We start from the raw sequence: 21156 nt of genomic DNA on the forward strand, positions 1-21156 counted from the left end.
TATCTTATCTTATCTTTTGTTGGGGTGCAGATGAACTCCACACTGAAAGGGAATTTAACCCAGGACCCTCTTGCTGTGAGGCCTGAGCACAAACCACTCAGCCACATGTGCCGCCATCATGTAAATCATACAGACGACTGTCACGTGTGTTTTAATAAAATATAGAAATGTAAACATGACTTTATCAAATAGTAATGAGGAGGTTGCATTATTTCTGATCTGTTTTGTGCAGAGGAACATCATCATCATTCCCTATGATGTAAACTCAAATGAACAGCTGCAGGGACAGATGTGCTTCATGGAGTTCTGGACAGTCAAATTGCGTCCAGTTCTTTAGGTTCCTTTATGAGCCGGTGTACGACACTGAGATGGTCAAATGTACACACTCACTTTTATGTTACATGACTTAACACTGGTGATCCACATGTGGCTGTGGCTTCTCCTGTGGCTCCACCGACATCACATATGATCAACCAACACACACATGCACCACATGGATGTGCGAACCCTCACGGTCCAGATGAAACGTGACATGATGAAAACTATAAGAATTATGTTTTTGTTTCTTAATTTTATCATAACCCCTGAGTAAATGTTTGTCTAATTAAGGTTTAGTGTTGATAAAGCAGAGAAAAAACATAAAACTGATATGTGTAAAAAATACCCCAGAAAAAAATAAATCACAATTATTTTGATAAGACACAAGAAAATTAATACAGGTTTAGATTCATTGTGCTTTGATTCATTTTCATTTTTTTCTTCAGTTTGCCGCTTGCAGATTTACTCAGTAAAAAGAGAAATATACACTGGAGTACAGATACTACTTCAAAATAATATTACTTGAGTAAAAGTAAAAAACTCAAATAACAATTAAAAATATAAATAAATGGATCCCAGAAAGATTTTTTATTGCGGTAAATATATAAATGCATAAGTAGTAGATAATAAGAAATGTACAAATAAATAAATCAAATCAAATACATAAACCCCTTTCTTTTTTCTTCCCTCCTGCACCTTTTGCTATAGGGTTAAATCCTGCTTTAGTCCATATAAATCACAGGCATCAGAGGAAATGCTTTACAACAGTTTATTTCAGATTGTTTATAATATAATGATGATAATTATTAACAAATATTACTGGATATGACGTAGCTGACCCTTCAGCCAATCAGAGCGCAGGCTCACCTGCCCAAACGCCCTTGAGCTGATTCACATGTTTTCATTGGACGGAGCGAGTGTCCGTCAAATCTAGTTGGAAAAACCCGCGAGCTAAACACAGCTGTGATGTTTTATATTTTTATCCTTAAATGACGAAACTGCGGAGAAATGAACCACATCAGTTTGATCAGGACATTTGGCAGCACGTTTTCAAGAGGAACTCTGAAAGAGATGCAGGACTTTGTGGAGAACAACAGCGGAGCCGAGGCCCGACTTTGTCGGGGTGACAGAGGTGTTTCCCTGCATCAAACGCACTGGAACCCGGGGCGGATCCGAGGATCGCCGCGGTCACCGGACAACCGGACGTACGGGAGACACGGAGTCTGAGACACGAGGACGTTTGAGGACAGAGATGGAAGCGGACAGGAGAGTTTATGGAGCTGGCAGTGACGCATATGGAGGAGAAGAAACGAAGGCGTCAATGGTGAGTTGTGCTTTGGTGTCGCTGTTGTTGTGAGTAAAATGGCGATAACCTATAGCTCACACATATAATGTAGTAAATGATGAGAGTGGTGACCTGTAGCCGCTGCTGCGGTTGGGGAGGTGTGATGCGTAATAGCGCAGAGCGCGCTTGGAGAGCCTTTGGCACCGCTGGACGTTCAGTTCCTCCACAGGTGTGGCGGGGCTGAAGATCTGGGACGGCTTTACTTATCGCATGTGGGGCTCATTTTGCCAGTTTGTGATTTATTTCTTTGCGTTTGTGTTTTGGAATCGTCATCGCAAAACACTACGTAAAATAAAGTCGTTTCTGAATTGGGTTAAATGTAATGTAAATGTACATACCCTCAATGGGAGCTTGGGGGCGCTGTTTTAGTAAACGTCTTATATGGTCGTAATTAAGGGATAAGACAAACGACCACTTGTGTCGTTTTCTGTTGGAGGACAGTCTCGTACAAATCTACTAAATCATAGAATTTCAATGTTTGCAGGTTTATGAACAGGGAATGGGTTGGTTGGTTGTAGGTTGAGAATGTGAGTCTTATTGCCTTTTTTTGTAGGGTGAAACATTTTTTTGTGTTTGATTTATAGGTATTTCCCCAAATTTCTAAACAATAAGTGATATATGGCATGATTAATGAGTTATATATAAGAATTAAGCTCTCTTTGTTTAAAATATATCTGGATTTATATAATATCGCTATTGCTTTTGATGACTTCATTCTGATATTATTAATCTGTGACTTCCAATTTAGATCATGATCAATTATAACTCCAAGAAATGTGTTTTCATAAACTCGATCGGTAAATCGAGAGCTTTGCCCCGACTCAGCTCCCTCTTCACCACGACAGACCGATACAGCGACCGCATCACTGCTGACGCCGCACCGATCCGTCTATCGATCTCACGCTCCATCCGTCCCTCACTGTGAACAAGACCCCGAGATACTTGAACTCCTCCACTTGAGGCGAGGACTGTCAAAATGCTAAAATAAACGGCATATATTTGCATGTTTTATGTTGAATAAACAAATAGTTCACCTTTAGCTCTCCATTATTCATGCTTTTGAAGAACTGTACTTACCATATCGTCAGGTCAAAACAAAACACAACTTTCCTGAACCTACATTCTGCTTCATACTCCTTCCAATAAGTGTTGGGACAAAATGTGTATATAATGATTTAACTGTGGTTGGTTGAATTCTCCTCTCACTCTGATCATGACAGACGCTGACCAACAGGAGGAGTGGGCGGGGCCTGTGTCTGACACAGAGCTCTTAAACTGAACAGGCCTAGATGATAGACATTTAAAACCATGTGACATTGTAATCCTGTTTGCACTTGACGAACATATGCAAATGCAAGAGAATTAGAGATGAAACGAGTCTGTTTCATTTCCAAAAGCTCTTCTTTGTATCGGCCACATCCTAAAATACTGTCCTCTCTAAACACTGGTGTCAGACACTCTCTCTGTGATGGATATTTCAGTGTATAACTGTCAAATCACATTTCTATGCTTCACTTTATATCTGTCTGTAAAGAAGCGACCTTCAGCTGTGTTAATTCCCAATACAAAAACATGCATGTTAAACTCCTGTCTGAATAAGGGGGTTTGAGCCTGGATTTGAAAAGGCTGGTTCAACTTCAGAATCAGAATAGGAAGAGATTTTATTGAATTCACAGACTAGGAATTTTCCTCGGCACAAACGTGCAACATGAAACATAAAACTTTTGATAAACTATTCAAGCTTTAAAACGATAAAGAGCAAGCATAAAAATAGATTGAGATTAAGAGCGTGTATGAGGAGCAAGTCCATTAAGGGCTTAGAACACAGAGTAAAGTTTTACTGTTGGTAAAAATGCAGCACCGTTCACCAACTGCAGACGATTAACTAAAGTCTACTAGTAATATTTCTTTCTGAGGGAAGTTGCAATGATATAATAAAGCATTCGGGGTAATAATGAAGTGTTTTTGTTCTCAGTGTGTGATAAAATGCACTGTTTTTAATAACTGGTGCCAATTTAGTGCAAATACAGTCATAACTGTAGAAGTTATGACTTATGCCTCTCTCTCCTCCCCCCCCTTCCTTCCTCTTTTCCATTGCCGGGTCGTGGGGGCAGCTGTTGGAGCTGTTGGATTTTTCTTTTTTTGTAATTCATGAAGTTCTTATATTTGAAGAGTTACTAGCCTAGCGCGCTAGTTCAAGGCTAGTGCATTTCTACGGTATCAGCTAGCCTGCATTTAAAACAGTGTGACCCGCTCCACAGTCACCTGAGGAAAATCACTTATAACACCAGACTAACCATATAAATGTCTGTGTTACTGTCCATAGAGTAATTTGAACCATTTTGCATTTAAAATACCTTATATTTGAGCAGCATCAGCTTCGTGGTTGTATAAGCTTCGCCGCGGCGGAGTGATCTGCTAGAAAATAGTCCCTCAAAATGCGGTAATTCATGTGATGCAAGGTCAGTTATATTCCAAAAATTACTCTATCAACACAGACAATTATATGGTTAGTCTGGTGTTATAAGTGATTTGCCTCAGGTGCTCTGTGGAGCGGGTCACACTGTTTTTAATGCAGGCTAGCTGATGCCATAGAAATGCACTAGCCTAGCACCACTAAACTCTTCAAATACAAGAACTGCATGAATTACAAAAACAAATATCTCCAGAAATCAGCAACACTCTGGATAACTAGGAAATGAGGCCCTATGACAAAAATCCTGAAATATCCCTTTAATTTCTTGCACTGGGTAATGGTTTGAGAGTTAAAACAATTGATTAGTTATTTGAGAAATTTGATCATAAACTGTGATGTCATTGTATAACCCTAAAGCATTTTCCTGACCTCAACCTGATTAGTTTCCCCATTTCTAAACTCGCTGTGTTTTCCAACCCCCTTATATCAAACACATGTGACGGTAAAATAGCCTGTGCAGGTCTTTGGCGACTCTTGTTCATAAAGCGAGCCATAGAAATACGGGATATGGGGTATTTCTACTTGGACTCTCGCACAATTCACAAAACTTTGCTCCATCCGTCAAACGGTGAGAACTTCCTTTCCCCCGGAGACGGTGGAAGGTTGCGCGGCGCTAAAACCTGCCCTGCCTTTTTCTAAACCACCTCCATGAATCTCCTACTTTGGCCGCGTCTCGTCCATTGTCCGGTGATTAACGGCGACGAGCGGCGCTTTGGCCTGGTTTAGCCCGCTTTGGCCTGGTTTGCGCGCGCCGAGCCCGGTCACGCGGGCTCCTCCAGGGGTGCGGCGAGATTAATGTCCCGCCGCGGAACAAAGACGTGTCTGTGCCGTGAGCGCGGGGCATACATCAGGCCTAAGCAGGTCAGCGGATGCACCGAGCACAGGGATTTCTCAAACGGCGGCGTGATGGAGAGGAGGGAGAAGCTCGACGTGAACCGGCTCTGAGGACGGGGGCAGAGCCGGACATTATGGAAAACATAAGGCACGAGTCTCAAAGCGTGGGAAGGTCACGACTGGACTCATGTTTCAGTCGTTTAATGTGGGCGGCAGAAAATGACCGACGCAACTAAGCCTCAGTCGCAGGTAATTAAACATGTTTGATTTTGGACGCACAGGAGCAGCGTGGGTGATTCTACCGTCCTATAAAGGCTCTTTTCCAGCTTTGTCGAGCTTTTCCATAACAAAGGCCAGGGCCAAACCGGTCTGACCAAGTATAGGTTTTGGGACCGACCTCTGGCTGTGGCCAAAGCGACTGCTGGCCTCTGATTGGCAACGGGAGAGTGGACAGCCCTCACTATTAACACGCAGGTCACACGGATTTAATATTTCTGGCTGTCCGTCCGTACATGAGGACTCATTTTCAAACAGTCTTGTTCACTGATGAGGCCGTGTAACCCTGGATGGTCAGATGGATGGAGTAGTGAGTGGTTGGTGATTGGCCACCATGTCCCAACAAGGCTGTGACGTCAGTGAGTAGGGGAGAAGAGTGATGTCCATAAATTGATAGATTTTGGCAACATTTTCAAAATACATGTCCAGATCCAAAAAGTAAAGGTTGTAGTAAGTTTCTAGTATGGTAGATGGTGTAAATTTAGTGTCACTACATTCAAAACTGTAGAAGCTATTGAAGAGTAATGTCCATTAATTGATATATTTTGGCATAATTTTCAAAATAAATGTCCAGACAAGGCTGTGACCTCAGTAAGGAGGGGGCGGAGTCATGTTTTGGGCCAGAATCATGGGGAGAGAGCTGGTCGGTCCCTTTAGGCCCCTTTAGGCTCCCTGAAGGTGTGAAAATGACCTTTGAATATGTAAAAATATGTCCTGCTGTAAAGAAAACCTCTGCATCACTGGCTGCTATGGGCATAAAAGGAGAGAAACTCATGATGTGGACCCCCTCCTTCCCTGACCTCAGCCCTATTCAGAACCTTTAGAGCCTCAAGCAAAACATGTATGAGGGTGGGAGGCAGTTTTCATCCAAACAGCAGCTCTGGGAGGCTATTCTAACACCCTGCAAAGAAATCCAAGCAGAAACTCTTCAAAAACTCACAAGTTTAATGGATTTTTAGAATTTTGAAGCTCCTTGAGGCTCCTATGTTGAAATATAACTTGACCTGTTGAGATGTTTTTGATTGAAATAGCTTTTGATTTCAGTAAATATAACCTCCTAATGCTGCAAATTCAACAAATGACCATTTTCAGTTAGTTACAAGCTTTAAAATGTATTGAAACGATTTAGAACAGTATGTATACATTTAATTCATTAGTTATAAAGTTATAAAAGTTATAAAATACTGTTGTCACTGGGAGATTTTTTCCACCACATTCAAATGATCCTTTACCAGTTAAAGACTTGAAAATTATGCTGACTCTCATTTGAGTTGACAGTTTAGAAAATCAGAGAAAAATGTGATTTGCAAAATAATTTAGAACGTGCATTTCCCAGTGGGCCACATAAAGGCGGCATATTGTGAAGGTTTAGATATAGATTTAAAATTGTGCTTAGCCTCTGTTGGTCATATTGAAATGTGTATTTCTCATATCAGTTGTCCTGAGACAAAGCTATGAACAGGTCCGGCTCACATGGATGATTAGAACGACTGGTTGTGACGTTTGATAACAGAAAAAGCTTTTTGCTGATCGAATGAACATGACTATTCTGGTAATAGATAATACATTTGTGTTTCGTAATGATGGTGCAGTAAATCACAGGAGTTTGAACAGACCGTTCTGATGAAGGCTTGATAGAAACAAATCAAACCTGGACACGCAGCGTGCGCTATCAGAAAATCCCATGTTGTCCTGCGCTAATCCACTAATAATGACTTTCCCAAACGTTTGCAGATTCGCTCACATCTCGCCCTGTATCTCCCCGTCCTGCTAATCATTTAATAACCAATTCCCCACGTTTTCCTCGGCTGATAAACCGTAATTCTGATCTGGCAGAGTCCCCCGCGTTCGCCGGGACTTCCCCTCTTCTGTCCTGCTTGATTCGAATCGAGCTTTGAGCGGCGCCGTGGCCGACTTCCCGGGCGCCGAGCGGAGAGAATTGAATTTGCTGTGCGGGATTAGCATCAGCGGCTAACAGCATTACACCGGAACTGGCTGGTGCTAAAGCGTCTGAAACGCGGCGGCGCCCGAGGAGAAAAGGGGGATATTGGGATAATCTGCGACGGACGGCGGTGACGGACGTTTAAATCTAGAAATAAGTGGACATTACGTCACTTTACTGCGGCTCAGCGGTTTCAACAATCGCCTACAAAGCCCAGAGGTTGTCAGTTCTATCCCAGCTCAGGCCGTGTCTGCGACCCCGCCCCGGATACAGTGGAAGAAAATGGATTCATTTGATTTTTTTTTTTATCCTGGGAATAAAATGCCAGCTCTGTATCTGTTTAGATTAAAATTCGGGTAAACGTTCCAGCCTTACTTTAGCATATAATCACAATTTCAATAACGGTTGATCTTAATAATCATGTGGAGCGTTTTAAACTCTTAACCCCCGCCTTAACCAAGCACATTTTCTCTAGTTCAATAGAAAAACTTCTTACAGACTCGAGGCCGGTGCATATTTGAAAGCTAAGACCTGCAAAACTGATCTAAGCTGATCTTTTTTGTGTTTTTGCCGTGTTGTGGTCAGTTTTTTGTGGCTGTTTAATTGCATTTTCGTCAGCTTTTTGTCACCTTTTATCATGTTTTTGTTAGTTTTTGTTGCTTTTTCATCTTCGTTTTCATGTAGGGCCGATTTTATTTATTTTTTCTTTTAATCTGAAATTCCCTGTAATTTGATGCATTTTAAATGAACTAATTACATTGCAACATAATTGTAAAAGCACATATATTCAAAATGAGACATTATTTGTCATAACTATTTATAAAATGCTAATGAGGCATAATTGTATTTCAATGACAGTTATAACCATTTATTTTGCTCTCCTGTTGTGCAGAAGTGTCACCAGTGAGTAGAGCTGTATGAAGTTCTCCCTCTCCTCTCTCCCTCCGATGAAACAAATGAAATCAACTTTATTTCATACAAATATAATCAAATCAAATCAATCATCAGGAATAATAGAAATACAAACCTGTAATATGCACTTCAGGCTGTGTTGTTAGTGGTTCTCAGTGGAGGCCCAGCCGCGAGGATTATTATTTCTGTTATGTTTTTGGTCTGACATTTTTAGAAGTGCTTCAGTTTTTTTTTAGGGGTTCTTGAGCACCCTGAAATAGGCCAACCTCACCCCTGTTTTTGCTTTTTCATCTTTGTTTTCATTTTGTTTCTGTTTTTTCTTCTTTGTTTTTATCTGTTTTTTGTTGCTATTTCTTTGTTTTCATCTGTTTTCTTCTTTGTTTTCATCTTGTTCTTTGTTTTCATCTTGTTTCTTCTTTGTTTTCATCTGTTTTTTTTTTGTTTTTTTTCATCTGTTTTTTGTTGTTGTTTTGTTTTCATCTTGTTTTTGTTGTTTTTTGTTTGTTTTCATTTCGTTTTTGTTGTTTTTTCTTCTTTGCTTTCATCTTTTTTCTTCTTTGTTTTCGTCTCGTTTTTGTTGTTTTTTTTCATCTTCGTTTTCATCTGTTTTTTGTTCTTCTGTCTGTCTGTCTCTCTGTCTCTGTCTGTCTGTCTGTCTGTCTGTGTCTCTGTGTCTGTCTGTCTGTCTGTCTGTCTCTCAGTCTGTCTGTCTGTCTGTCTCTGTCTCTCTGTCTGTCTCTGTCTGTCTGTCTGTCTGTCTGTCTGTCTCTGTCTCTCTGTCTGTCTCTGTCTGTCTCTCTGTCTGTCTGTCTCTCTGTCTGTCTCTCTGTGTCTGTCCCTCTGTCTGTCTGTCTGTCTGTCTGTCTGTCTGTCTGTCTGTCTGTCTGTCTGTCTGTCTGTCTGTCTGTCTGTCTGTCTGTCTCTCTGTCTCTCTGTCTGTCTGTGTGAGTTTATTGTTGCCGAGCGGCGCTGCTGCTGCTTCTCCCTGAAATCAAACGCATGCAAATTCTAAAGCGTGGAAGGAAAATGCGGCGAGAAACATCACACGTCGCGGATTTGAGGCGCCGCCGATGATAATCATTTGCGTTTTGGGCTCCGGCTGTGAATCTGACGGCTGCTTAGCGACATAGCTTCTGTCGCTAATTCCTCTCGGCTTTTGCGCTGTGTTTGAATTGTCATGTTTGCGCTAATAGAAAAGTAAATGCACAGATATATGAGTGGGGGCGGCTCGGAAAACAGCAGATTATTAACGCTCAGATTCCTGAAAATGACTTTTGTGAATGAAATGTTGCGGCTTATGAGAAAAAATGTCACTTTATTCCTGCAAGTTCTGAGACGTCTTGTTTACGTCGGGTATTTTTCTTTTGTAATTGAAGAGCTCCAATCTGTATTTCCTGGATTTTCTTGTGTAATAGATAATGGAAAGTTTATAATCCGTCACTGAATCCGTTCTGTGCTCATTGTGTGCTCATCACGGCACCATTAGTTTGCTTCCATTGCCATTAGCTGAAAGTGAAAGCCTTTTTCTGTTTAAAGCATGTCATTCCACATAGCACATTGCTACTACAGATTACACTGGTTTCAAAAATGATAGCGCGATTATGGAATGACTGGTGTTCACACATAACGACGAATCACTACAGAGAAAAACTGACCCCAGATCAGCAAAGACAGGCTTCTGTTTTCTTTTTTCCGTCAAAAGTGTCATGTGATCACTGTCGGCATAGCAAGTTCGTGTCTTCAACTTGTTTGTAGTACAACATAAAAAGGAAATCATGATAATGATATATTTGACAATAAATCCCTATTGGGAAGATAAATTAAGTGTTTTTTTGTTTTTTTTGCAGCATGCTCATTTCTTCACAAATATGATCCATACTCGAGCACTTTACATCCTTGGTTTCATTTGACTTTTTAAGCACCTGTCCCGTGTTCCACAGTCAGTGTTTATGCTGCTCTGATGGATGAATTATATCGTGTCCACAGCAATATCAAAAATATATCACGATAACGATATGGCCCATCCCTATGGAGACACATTGAATCAGTGCAATCCTTAAACATGTTATTGTGATGATCAGGTGTATTTGCTGGTTTCCAGGTGAAAGTTTACAGAGCTGTGGGAAATATTTTGGTTAGGGGGTGCTGAGGGACAAAATTGACACTTTTTTTCTGTGCATATTTGGCCTGCAATTCACGAACAATCCACCAGGGGTTGCTGTAGCACCCTCAGCCCCCTATGTTCCCGCGCCTTGAAAGTTTATGAGACCAATTTGGCCCAAAACCTGAACAATTAGAAAAATGAGTTTTGCCTGTACTGTCTCCCCTTAATATACTATATACTATTTATATTTTAGGCCATACGCCCCGCCCTACTCCATAGATTTATATAAGAAATTGTAATTTCAAGAGACATTTTCTTACAATGAATTTTCCTCACATTGTGGAGACAATGTCTCCACACCAGTAGCTTCTACAGACTTTTCCAGCCTTTGACTGAACAATATTTAAAAAAAAAAAAATTCTACTTTTTACTGAGCTTACTTTAAAGTGACTATACGGAGTTTAAAAATGTTAAAACTAAGTATTGTCCTCCCCTACATGTTCCAGCCATGTCCTAATGTGTAGAATGAGCCCAGACCTGTTCACCACAACTGCCTCTAAAATCCTGCTCTGTCACTCAAAAAGGTGTTACTTTGGGTCTGAAGTGCCGTCATGCACGAGCTTTATATAGAAGCTGCAGTTATGCATAAGACCTGAGGTGGCAGTAGTGAGTATAAAATGGCAAACTTGCATCTAGCCCCTTTAAAAATCCAAAATCCCCACTGAAAAAGTTTTTGTAACCAATATAACAACATACTAAAATGTGAGTCTGGCTCAATCCATTTTCAAATTTCGTTACTGAAAAAATTAAAAAGTTTGGACAATTTCAGGCAAAAAAAAAGCCTTAATTATATAACATAAAATGACTGAAAAACAAAAGTTTCAAATTGATGTCTTTAAATAGAAAAATGTTCCCCATTCACCTGCAGCGTCTCGCCTTAAGTCGGCGACACAAAGAAGTGGAACTTATTTCCAGTGGATTTGATAAGAAAAGGAGATGAACATCAGCCCTGGAGGAGAAAAAGAAAAGAGAAGCAGCTGAATTGTCCAAAACCGAGCTTAAAAATCATGTTTCACTGAAAAGTCTATATAGAGCAAAGACTTCTGGAGCCAGACGCCATTTCCTATTAGGCTTCAGGAAGAAGGAGGCCATAATTCATCCATTCTTAATTTACAGTGTATGGCAGATACAGATATTATAGAACTCCTAAACACTAATGTAAAGATAAGATACATTTTGCTGTCCTGATTTTAATAGGAAACCAAACTCATCAGCCAATGGAATAAGCATTGGATATAAAATGATCAGAAAGAACATCATAACACACATAAGTTAAAGCAATGGAGGCGAGGTTATTTTCTGCACTTACATAATTGCCGCCGTTGGAAGTGAGCATCTCGTAAGACTCTCGACTTGCCCGTGTTGGATATTTCCGGACGCTCGGTAATTTAGGTCGAGCTGAGGACAGATTCTGCGTTTACAACTGTGAGCGATCGGCCAATCTGAGCCCGGTCCAGTGGGAGCGAGTGCCAGCGCTGAGAGGCTGAGCAGGAGCCAGGAGCTTTTCTCTACAAATCACCACTCAGTCCCTCACGGATCTCCATGGCAGCGCGTTCCCCTTTACATCCTTTACGGGACGAGCCAGAGCCGGGGCGGGGGCCACTTTCAGGCCTTTAATGCAGAACGTGCTGCTGTTTGTCAATCAGGAAGTTGTTCGATCAGCGGGACAGTCCACTCTTGTTCCCCCGGGGGGGTCTGGTCAGTGATTGCCAGGACTTTGTTCCCTGGGGGCAAGATAATCAGTGATTTACTACTTAGATTTCTTTCATTTTACATGCAGATTTTCATGGATATAAAGTGCCATGTACACAGTGTTATAGCAAAATAAACCTGGGCTGCATTAGTTTAACAAAAAATATGGCTTTTCTGACACTTTTTGTGATTACAATTCAGTTTGTTATTTTGATATGTCAATTTGTTATACATTTTCATGCAGTGACTAAAAACATTGTAAATAGCTGTACTCGGTAGCATCTGCTTTATAGATAGAAAAGTATATTTTGGTGACATTTCATCAAACAGCAAAAACAATGCAGTCAAATACACATTAAGAAAACTGATTATAAATGTTTTGTACCTGAAATGATCATCAGCATTCATTATATTTAACTGTGCGGTGGGGGTTGGGGGGTCCCAAGTTCTTGGCCTGGTCATCTTGGCCTTGCTGCCCCAAAAAAGTTTTGGAAAGTGCGCTGCCGAGTAGGGCTCGATATTGACCGATCTCGATTTTTGATTCAATTGAATTTTTTCCTAATAAAAATGAGTACATGCAGCTGATTCATGAACTTAGACATATCTTTTATACAAACCTCAGCTCAAACAAAGCAAACGTTTTCCTCCAATTTCATTTTTGTGATGATACTGATACCAGTATCGGGTATCGGGCCGATACCACACGTTTGTACTCATACTCGTACTCATTCATCAGGTCCCGATATCAGAAGCCGATACCACTTGACGTGTGGCCTGCGCTCCTACCGGACTGAGGAGAGAAAATAACAACAAACTGGAGAATTCTTTATTGTAAATCCAATATTCCACATAGAGCTGACTTTATTACAGACGACACTCCCTAAATCAGAGTCTGTGCTGGATTTAACCAGAGCTAAATGTTGTTAGTGCTGCAGCGTCTGCAGTGTTTACAACATACAGGCTAATGTTGCTAACTAGCCGCTAACTCGTGGCTAACAGTTTTGGCGATTCTTATGCCATTTTATGCCCAGGGGTTTATTCACCTGAAACCCAGCGACTAAAAAGTCCTCAGAAAATCCAAAATAAAAAGATACAGCATGTTTATATTGAGCCAAAATGAGCTGCTGCAAAACTATCAAAATGCTGAAGCTACTGGATAAGTTACTATAAACACACGAGAAAATCCACACGGAGCTGAAGTAAAGGTGTAAAGAGACCATTTATCTGCAGTAATAAGTAACATCTCAATACTACTGTTAAATAAAAACAGCACAAGCATTGAGGAGCTTTTGGGCATTAGCTGTTTTGTCTATGATGGACAGAGCAATAAAAAAATAAAAATAAAATGGCATCTGTTCAATTCTGATATAACTTCTCTTAAAAGTGTCGAAATGTAAATGAGTAAATTAACTAATTACTAAACAATCTGCTGTGAAAAAGTCAGTCTATAAATCGTCTATTCACTTTGAAAAGTCTGTTGAAGAAAATACCTTGTACTTGGATTCCGTATCAGCAAGTACTTAAATCAAAGTACTCGTATCAGTTTTAGAAAAAGTATCGGTGCATCCCTAGTCCAAACTCCAAAACTAGGCAAGGCTGTAAAACTGACGATTTTTGACAAAAGTAGAGATTGCAATTTCGACTATATTTCAATAAACATTTTAAGGCAAGTATTCAGTATTCTGTACGTTTGAACGCTGCAGAGCATATTAACTGTACTCTGAATGGTGAGCAGCCAAGGACGCGAGGCTCGATAATTCTGATGGGTGAACGGCGTGTCAATCACTCAAACTGACGAAAAATATATAAAAACCTCAACCTTTTGCAGTAAGGTTATCAGAGCAATTAAAGCCTCAATATTGATGCGATACAGATGAATCCGTGCGGCCCTTAAACCTGTTTCTGATCCACGGTAAACTGCCTCAGGTCTTCTGAACCTGGGAGACCGGTCAGAGTCCAGATCTCCGCACCGTAGATGTGGTACTTCATTAGCACTGCGCTGCAGCCAGTGTGTGTGTGTGTGTTCTTGTACTTACGGCATTCTGTGGACCAGTTTGAGTTTTTAACCAACAAAGTGAGGACATTTTTGGGGTTTTAGGGTTAGGGTTAGAATTGGGTTAGGGTTAGGATTAGGGTTAGGGTCTGGGTAATACATTATGTCTGAGTGTCCTCACTAAGATAGAAGTACAAGATTGTGTCTGTGTTTGTGTGTGTTCTTGTACTTACAACATTGTGAGGACCGGTTTGAGTTTTTAACCAACAAAGTGAGGACATTTTTGGGGTTTTAGGGTTAGGTTAAGAATTGGGTTAGGGTTAGGATTAGGTTTAGGGTCTGGGTAAAACATTATGCCTGAGTGTCCTCACTAAGATAGAAGTACAAGATTTCTGTGTGTCTGTTTTTGTGTGTGTTCTTGTACTTACGTCATTGTGAGGACTGGTTTGAGTTTTTCACCAACAGAGTGAGGACATTTTTGAAAACTGAGGACATTTTGGGTGGTCCTCACTTGTTTGAAGGAGTGTTTTAGGGTCAAGATGTGGTTTTAGGGTTAGGGTTAGAATTGGGTTAAGATTAGGGTTAGGATTAAGGTTAGGATTAGGTTTAGGGGCTCAGGGGTTAGGGTCTGGGTAATACATTATGTCTATGAGTGTCCTCACTAAGATAGAAGTACACGATTGTGTGTATGTGTGTGTTCTTGTACTTACGTCATTGTGAGGACCGGTTTGAGTTTTTAACCAACAAAGTGAGGACATTTTTGAAAAGTGAGGACATTTTGTTTGGTCCTCACTTATTTGAAGGACTGTTTTAGGGTCAAGATGTGGTTTTAGGATTAGAATTGGGTTAAGGTTAGGTATTAGGCTTAAGGTTGGGTTTAGGTTTAGGGGCTCAGGGTTAGGGTCTGGGTAATACATTTTGTCTATGAGTGTCCTCACTAAGATAGAAGTACAAGATTTCGTGTGTCTGTGTGTCTGTGTGTGTTCTTGTACTTACGACATTGTGAGGACCCGTTTGAGTTTTTAACCAACAAAGTGAGGAAATTTTGGAAAAGGGAGGACATTTTGGTGGTCCTCACTTATTTGAAGGACTGTTTTAGGGTCAAGATGTGGTTTTAGGGTTAGGGTTAGAATTGGGTTAAGATTAGGGTTAGGTTCAGGATTAAGGTTAGGATTAGGTTTAGGGGCTCAGGGTTAGGGTCTGGGTAATACATTATGTCTATGTGTCCTCACTAAGATAGAAGTGCAAGATTTTGTGTGTGTGTATGTGTCTGTGTGTGTTCTTTTACGTACATCATTGTGAGGACCGGTTTGAGTTTTTAACCAACAGAGTGAGGACATTTTTGAAAAGTGAGGACATCTTGGGTGGTCCTCACTTATTTGAAGGACTGTTTTAGGGTCAAGATGTGGTTTTAGGGTCAGGGTTAGAATTGGGTTAGGGTTAGGATTAAGGTTAGGATTAGGTTTAGGGGCTCAGGGTTAGGGTCTGGGTAATACACTATGTCTATGAGTGTCCCCGCTAAGATAGAAGTACAAGATTGTGTCTGTGTGTGAACGATAACTCTCTCCTCCACGTTTCAAAGGCACGTCATGTTGGAATATTCTGCTGCGTCCGGGCTTTTCTCCGTCTCTCTCACCTTTACATCGGCAACGTGTCAGCAGCTTCTTCACCTGCAGCTCAAACCTATACTTGGTTTATTTGTACTTTGTGTCCTGCGTCTGTGTACAGTGGTGGGAAACGCGCTCAGTAAGGCATTAATAAGCATGAATAAGTAATAAGCTATTAATAATATGTCTGTAATGAAGTTAGCCGCTCATTATGTTATTATCGTGCATGGTGGCACAGCGGTTAGTGCTCGTGCTTCTCATCCAGAGGGTCTGCATGTCGTTCCTGTGTCTGCGTAGGTTTCCTCCGGCTACTCTGGTTTCCCCACCTAAGAATGCACCGATGCCACTTTTCCTAAAACCAATAAGAGTATTCGATTTGAGTACTTGCCGATACCGAATACCAAGGTAATTTCTTCAACATACTAATAAAGTGTAGGTACAAAAAAAAATCAAAATCCAAGCATACCTGGTTAAAAGTCCTTTATCAAATCCATTCAATAAAGGACCAGGTGTCAAAATGCCTCGGATTTTTCTCTCTTTTGTGCCCACACTTTTTCGTTTTGATCCTGAAGAGCACCTGACCTTCACAAACTATTCCACCCACTGAAGCGATCACTTTGTTCCTCTTAAAATACTAATTAAGTATAGACCAGGGGTAGGCATCGTCAGGCCCGGGGCCAAATCCGGCCCTCCAGCACAGAACCCCTGACCCTCAAGATGATTTTGAGAAACATTATTACAGTACTTTTAACATTATTAAAGTTAAATGGGAGGAAAAAAGGTAGAAATACTGTTAATACACCCAATTATGTCATATATGATGCGCAAGACTGGCATTTGAAAGAAGTGCTCTGGAAAAAGAATCGTTTTAAGGAAGAAATGACATACTTGAATTAAGAGATTAAATCTAAGGTTTGAGTAGATTTGGTCTTAGATTGGCGCTATAGCATTTGTATCTTGGATTAGTTCAAACCGACTCAAATTCAACACAGACAAACTTTAACTCAAGCTATTTTATGTCATTTATCTCATGATGGTAATTTCTCCAGTGTTGTGCTTTACTTTGTGCAAATAATCAGCGGTTTCGGCACTCGGTCTATTTACAATAAAGAAAATCGGCCCCTCCGCCATGAAAACTTGCCTACCCCGGTATAGACGGTTTATAAGCAATCTTTTGGATTGAACATATGCTCTTTTTTTTTTTTCATTTTTAACTCTTATTGCATATAATTCCATTATCATTGTTTTCCGAGGATTCATGATGTGATTGTGGAGAGCAGAGGCTACCACAGAACCCAAACCATAACCTTAAAGGGGTTAGATGCAAGTTAGTCATTTTATGCTCACTACTGCCACCTCTGGTCTTATGCGTAACTGCACCTTCTATATTAAGCTTGTGCATGACGGCACTTCAGACCCGAAGTAACACCTTTTTGAGTGACAGTGCAGGATTTTAGAGGCAGTTGTGGTGAACAGGTCTGAGCTCATTCTACACATTAGAAGAAGAAGAAGATCTTTATTTATATAGCGCCTTTCACAGACATGGTCACAAAGCGCTTTACATTAGGACATGGCTGGAACATGTAGGGAGATGAAAATACTTACTTTTAACATTTTTAAACTCTGTATAGTCCCTTTAACCATAGGCAGATTACTAATGCTTACTGATACTTAACAAGAACCCCTTAATACAAAGTGGTACCCATTGGTGTATGAGTGAGATTGTGAGTGGGTGGTTCCTTGCTGTAAAGAGCCTATAATAGATGTTAAAGCACACTATAAATTGAGCCTATTTGCCTTTTACTTCAGGCCGAGTTCAGCTCTGGCTCGTCCTGATTTGACCCTGATCAAGTCCTTGTTCAGACGTACTGTAATCCCGTCTCAGTCCGGTCTTGTATTCAGCATTGTCGCTTCATGTTTTCCCAACACCCTGCTCCCCTTTTCACCAGACACATGTCCAAATATCAGCTCTAGTGTTTTTTATTCCTTGGCCACGAACCAGTCACTTCCAAAACAGGAAAAAAAAAAGCAACATTTAACAACTTTGCTAACAGCTTTCCTCTCTCCTCTCTGCTCTCAACATCCCGCTCGTTGAGTCCGGGCTCTGGACGCGGCCGTTAGCGCCTGTTGTTTTGGCTCAAACGACCTTTTCGGCGCTAAATGCTAATTCGTTTCGCTGTGAAAATGTCTAGTGCTTTTGTGTTGTTTTTTTTTGCACATTCGGTCGACAACAGTCACAATTACGGACCAGAGAAGGTCATTAGTGCTGCTCCGTTTTATTACCACTCCATTAGCTTGAACTGAGACGCTGTTCTCTGGTGCGCTGCAAAAGGAGGAATCTACAGGAGGAAAACATGCTATGCTTAATCCAGGCAATTACCTATCATCATAACATTGATGCCATTTCCTGTAGAAAAGCTTTATGTGTGGGAAATTAAGTATGTGTGAAAAGTTGGTCTAGTTTATTGAAATCAAATCGCCAGCAGAGGGCGAGAGGCCAGTGCTTGTTTCACAGTCAAAAGAAAGCAAGCTCAAAACATTGTTAGTTATTGGGGCTGTGCAATTAATCAAAATTCTATTACGATTTTGATTTTTACACTGCACGATCGCGAAAAAAGATTATTAAGGTGAGACACTGCAGGTGAATAGGGAAAAAATGTATATTTACAGATATCAATTTGAAACTGTTGCTGTAGATCACTGGCATAAATGTGAGAAAAAAATACATTGCAAGTTTTCTGTCATTGTATCTTTTCATATAAGAACAAGGTGTTTTATGCCTAAAAATGCCCCAAATTTCCCATCTTTTCGGCGACGAAAACTGAATAATGGATAGAGCTACATTCAAATTTATGGTTTCATTTTATTGATAAATGAGTTGACAAGACTTTTTCAGAGGGGATTTTGGATATCTTGCTCAGTTTTAAAATAAGCCGTTTTTTAGTGGAAAAATAGTAAAAATTTAAATTTCGCCTTATTTTTTGACATTCAAGACTCAATAAATGGGGCTTAGGGGTTACATAATAAAAAATCCCTCTGAAAAAATCCTCCAAATATTGTTCAGTCCAAGGCTGGAAAATTTGAAGTCTTTAGGTCCGACTGACGTGGACATAGTGTCGCCACAATGACAGAAAAATGTGTTTTGAGAAAAAGGCCCTTGAAATTGTGTTCTCCCATATAAGTCTATGGGGGAACATTGAATCAGTGCAATATTTAAACATGTTTTTGTCAAGATCAGGTATATTTTCTGTTTCCAGGTGAAAGCTTGTATGTTCAGAGACCAATTTGGCCCAAAACCTGAAAACTGAAAAAAATTGAGTTTTGCCTGTAGTGTCTCCCCTTAAGGATGCCCTATCGCTTGTCCATCCAAAGTGCAAAAAGTCTGTCCTAGCTCTTGAGAAAACGCCACTGTTAAGATCTCACCTTGTGCTGGAAGGAGAACAGCTGTTTAGAAGCCTTGATATCTTTTGCCCAGGCACTGGTTTTGTGTAGTAGAGTCTAAAACTCTTCTTCAGGAACATATCTCAACAGAGCTGAACGCTGGGGTACTTGATTTTTTGGTATTGTAGAAATACATCCCCTCCTAGAACCGCCACCTTAACGTGGTGGAGGGGTTTGAGCACCTGAATGATCCTGGAGCTCTGTTGTCGGGGTCTTCGTGCCCCTAGTAGGGTCTCCCAGGGCAAACAGGTCCTATAGGTGACGGGTCAGACAAAGAGCGGTTCAGAAGCCCCTTATGAGAGACCAACAGGCCTAGTTAGAACCATGAGGCCGTCCTTCTGTGGACCCACCACCTGCAGGAGGAGCCATAGGGGCTGGTGCAATGTGATACACACCAACACCTGCCCCCACGACCCGGCAACGGAAAAGTGAAAGAAAATGGATGGATGGATTAGGAATACATTTATTTTTGCCACCTCAGAGTACGTTGTAAACACAGCAAAACACAGACCTTGTTGTATTGTTTTCACCTTAAGTTTTATTGAGCAATGGTATGAACCATCTCGGGCCCTCAGAACTTCAGGGAGGGGTCTCCTGGTGGTTCCCAGAGTCGGGACTAAACACCCTGAGGCTAAGGCTAAAATCTAGTACAGCCTCACGAGGATGTGAGACAGGCCTCAGACTCAGGCTGAAAACAGAATACTTTCAGTGTCATATGCACGGGGGAAAAAAGAACTATCTTTTCTCTTTGGTTTTTACTGCAATTCATTCATTTTTATGCTAATGGTTTATGGAAAGAAAGCAGATTTGATCTGCTTTCTTTTTATGCAACTGTGAAGCCTTGTGTATGAATTGTGCTCTTCAGATAAACTTTCCTTGCCTTATGTATGTATCTGACATGCCTTATGATAAAAGTATGTGCCTAACTCATAACTCAGGTCCAAATGTGGGGCACTAAAATATATATTTTCTTTTACCGACAAGAGCATCATTATAGCTCTGGATCGATAAGGAGGATCAACAAGAGTAGTAGTATCATTACATTGATAATACGATACCCATCTCTAGTAGTGGAGGCAATTTGAGCAGGGAACACCAGCCTTCTCTCTTTTGACTAGTTTCCAATCAGTTCCCAGGCTGGCATTGCTCACACTGACACTAGAGGTTTCTGTCACTGTCTTTAAAGTCATTTGTTGTAATGTTCCAGTCAGTTGTGTTTCTCCATCTCAGTCAATAACCAAACCATTGACGTTTTTATAACTATTTTAATAACTTGAGTAATTATCCGGGTCTCAGGAGTTAAGTAAAAACATGTCCAAGCATCACACTAACGGCCCAAACAAACGTGAACTCGGAGCGACTCCCAGAGATGTTTCATTTGTGCGCGGCGGCGGCGGCCGTTACAGTGATTCAGAGGCTGTTGAAGCGTCCACAGCAGGTTAATGCCCGACCCGGGTTCAGCCCACGAAACGACGGCCATATTGAAATGAATCACTTTTAATTTGGCCATTTGGCTGGTCCCGCGGCGGTTTAAAGATGTCGCTCTATATTGTAATGAAGACGGATGGAGCTGTGAAACATCTGCAGAAGCAGGAAGTTTGAATGGAGAGGAGCAGCGACAGTCGTTAAAGATATGAATGTGATTTCAGCTCGTCTAAGTTATTGCAGTGGCAGATGTGGTCAATAACTAATGGTTTCTATTTACGCTTTGAAATCTGAAGTCTTTTCTGAAGCAAATGCCTCAGAGCTTTAACTCTGACCCCGTTTCATTTCTTTTTACTTGCAGTTGCTGTCCTTGACCAAAGACACAGGAAGCACATGGTGGCCCTGCCTGAATGATCGGCTTAGGGTAAGAACATCTGTATTATAATGTCTGAACGCTGCTGCAACACAGGGCACCTTTGGCATCAAGCTTTGAAAAAACCTTGGAATCTGACTTTGATGATTTCTTTTGTGCAGGGGTTAGCAAGTTTTCATGGCAGAGGGGTTGATTTTCTTTATTGTAAATACACCAAGGGCCGAAACCGCTGATTATTTGCCCAAAGTAAAGCACAACACTGGAAAAATTAACATCTTCAAGAGACTATAGGGAGTTTAAAAATGTCAAAATTAAGTATTTTCCTCCCCCTACATGTTCCTACCATGTCCTAATGTGT

General features: G+C 40.9%; 1 protein-coding gene across 1 annotated transcript in view; it reads left to right on the plus strand.

The window, feature by feature from the left end:
* The window catches only part of mgat4c (mgat4 family member C), a 567909-nt gene that overhangs the window by 25263 nt on the left and 521490 nt on the right, over window positions 1–21156 (plus strand). The window contains exon 2 of the mRNA XM_079560422.1: window positions 20787–20849. The gene's annotated coding sequence lies outside the window, so the exon portion shown is untranslated. The remainder of the gene's footprint in view (window positions 1–20786; window positions 20850–21156) is intronic.

Source organism: Gobius niger, assembly GCF_951799975.1.
Source record: "Gobius niger genome assembly, chromosome: 7".
Classification (NCBI taxonomy): Eukaryota; Metazoa; Chordata; class Actinopteri; order Gobiiformes; family Gobiidae; genus Gobius; species Gobius niger.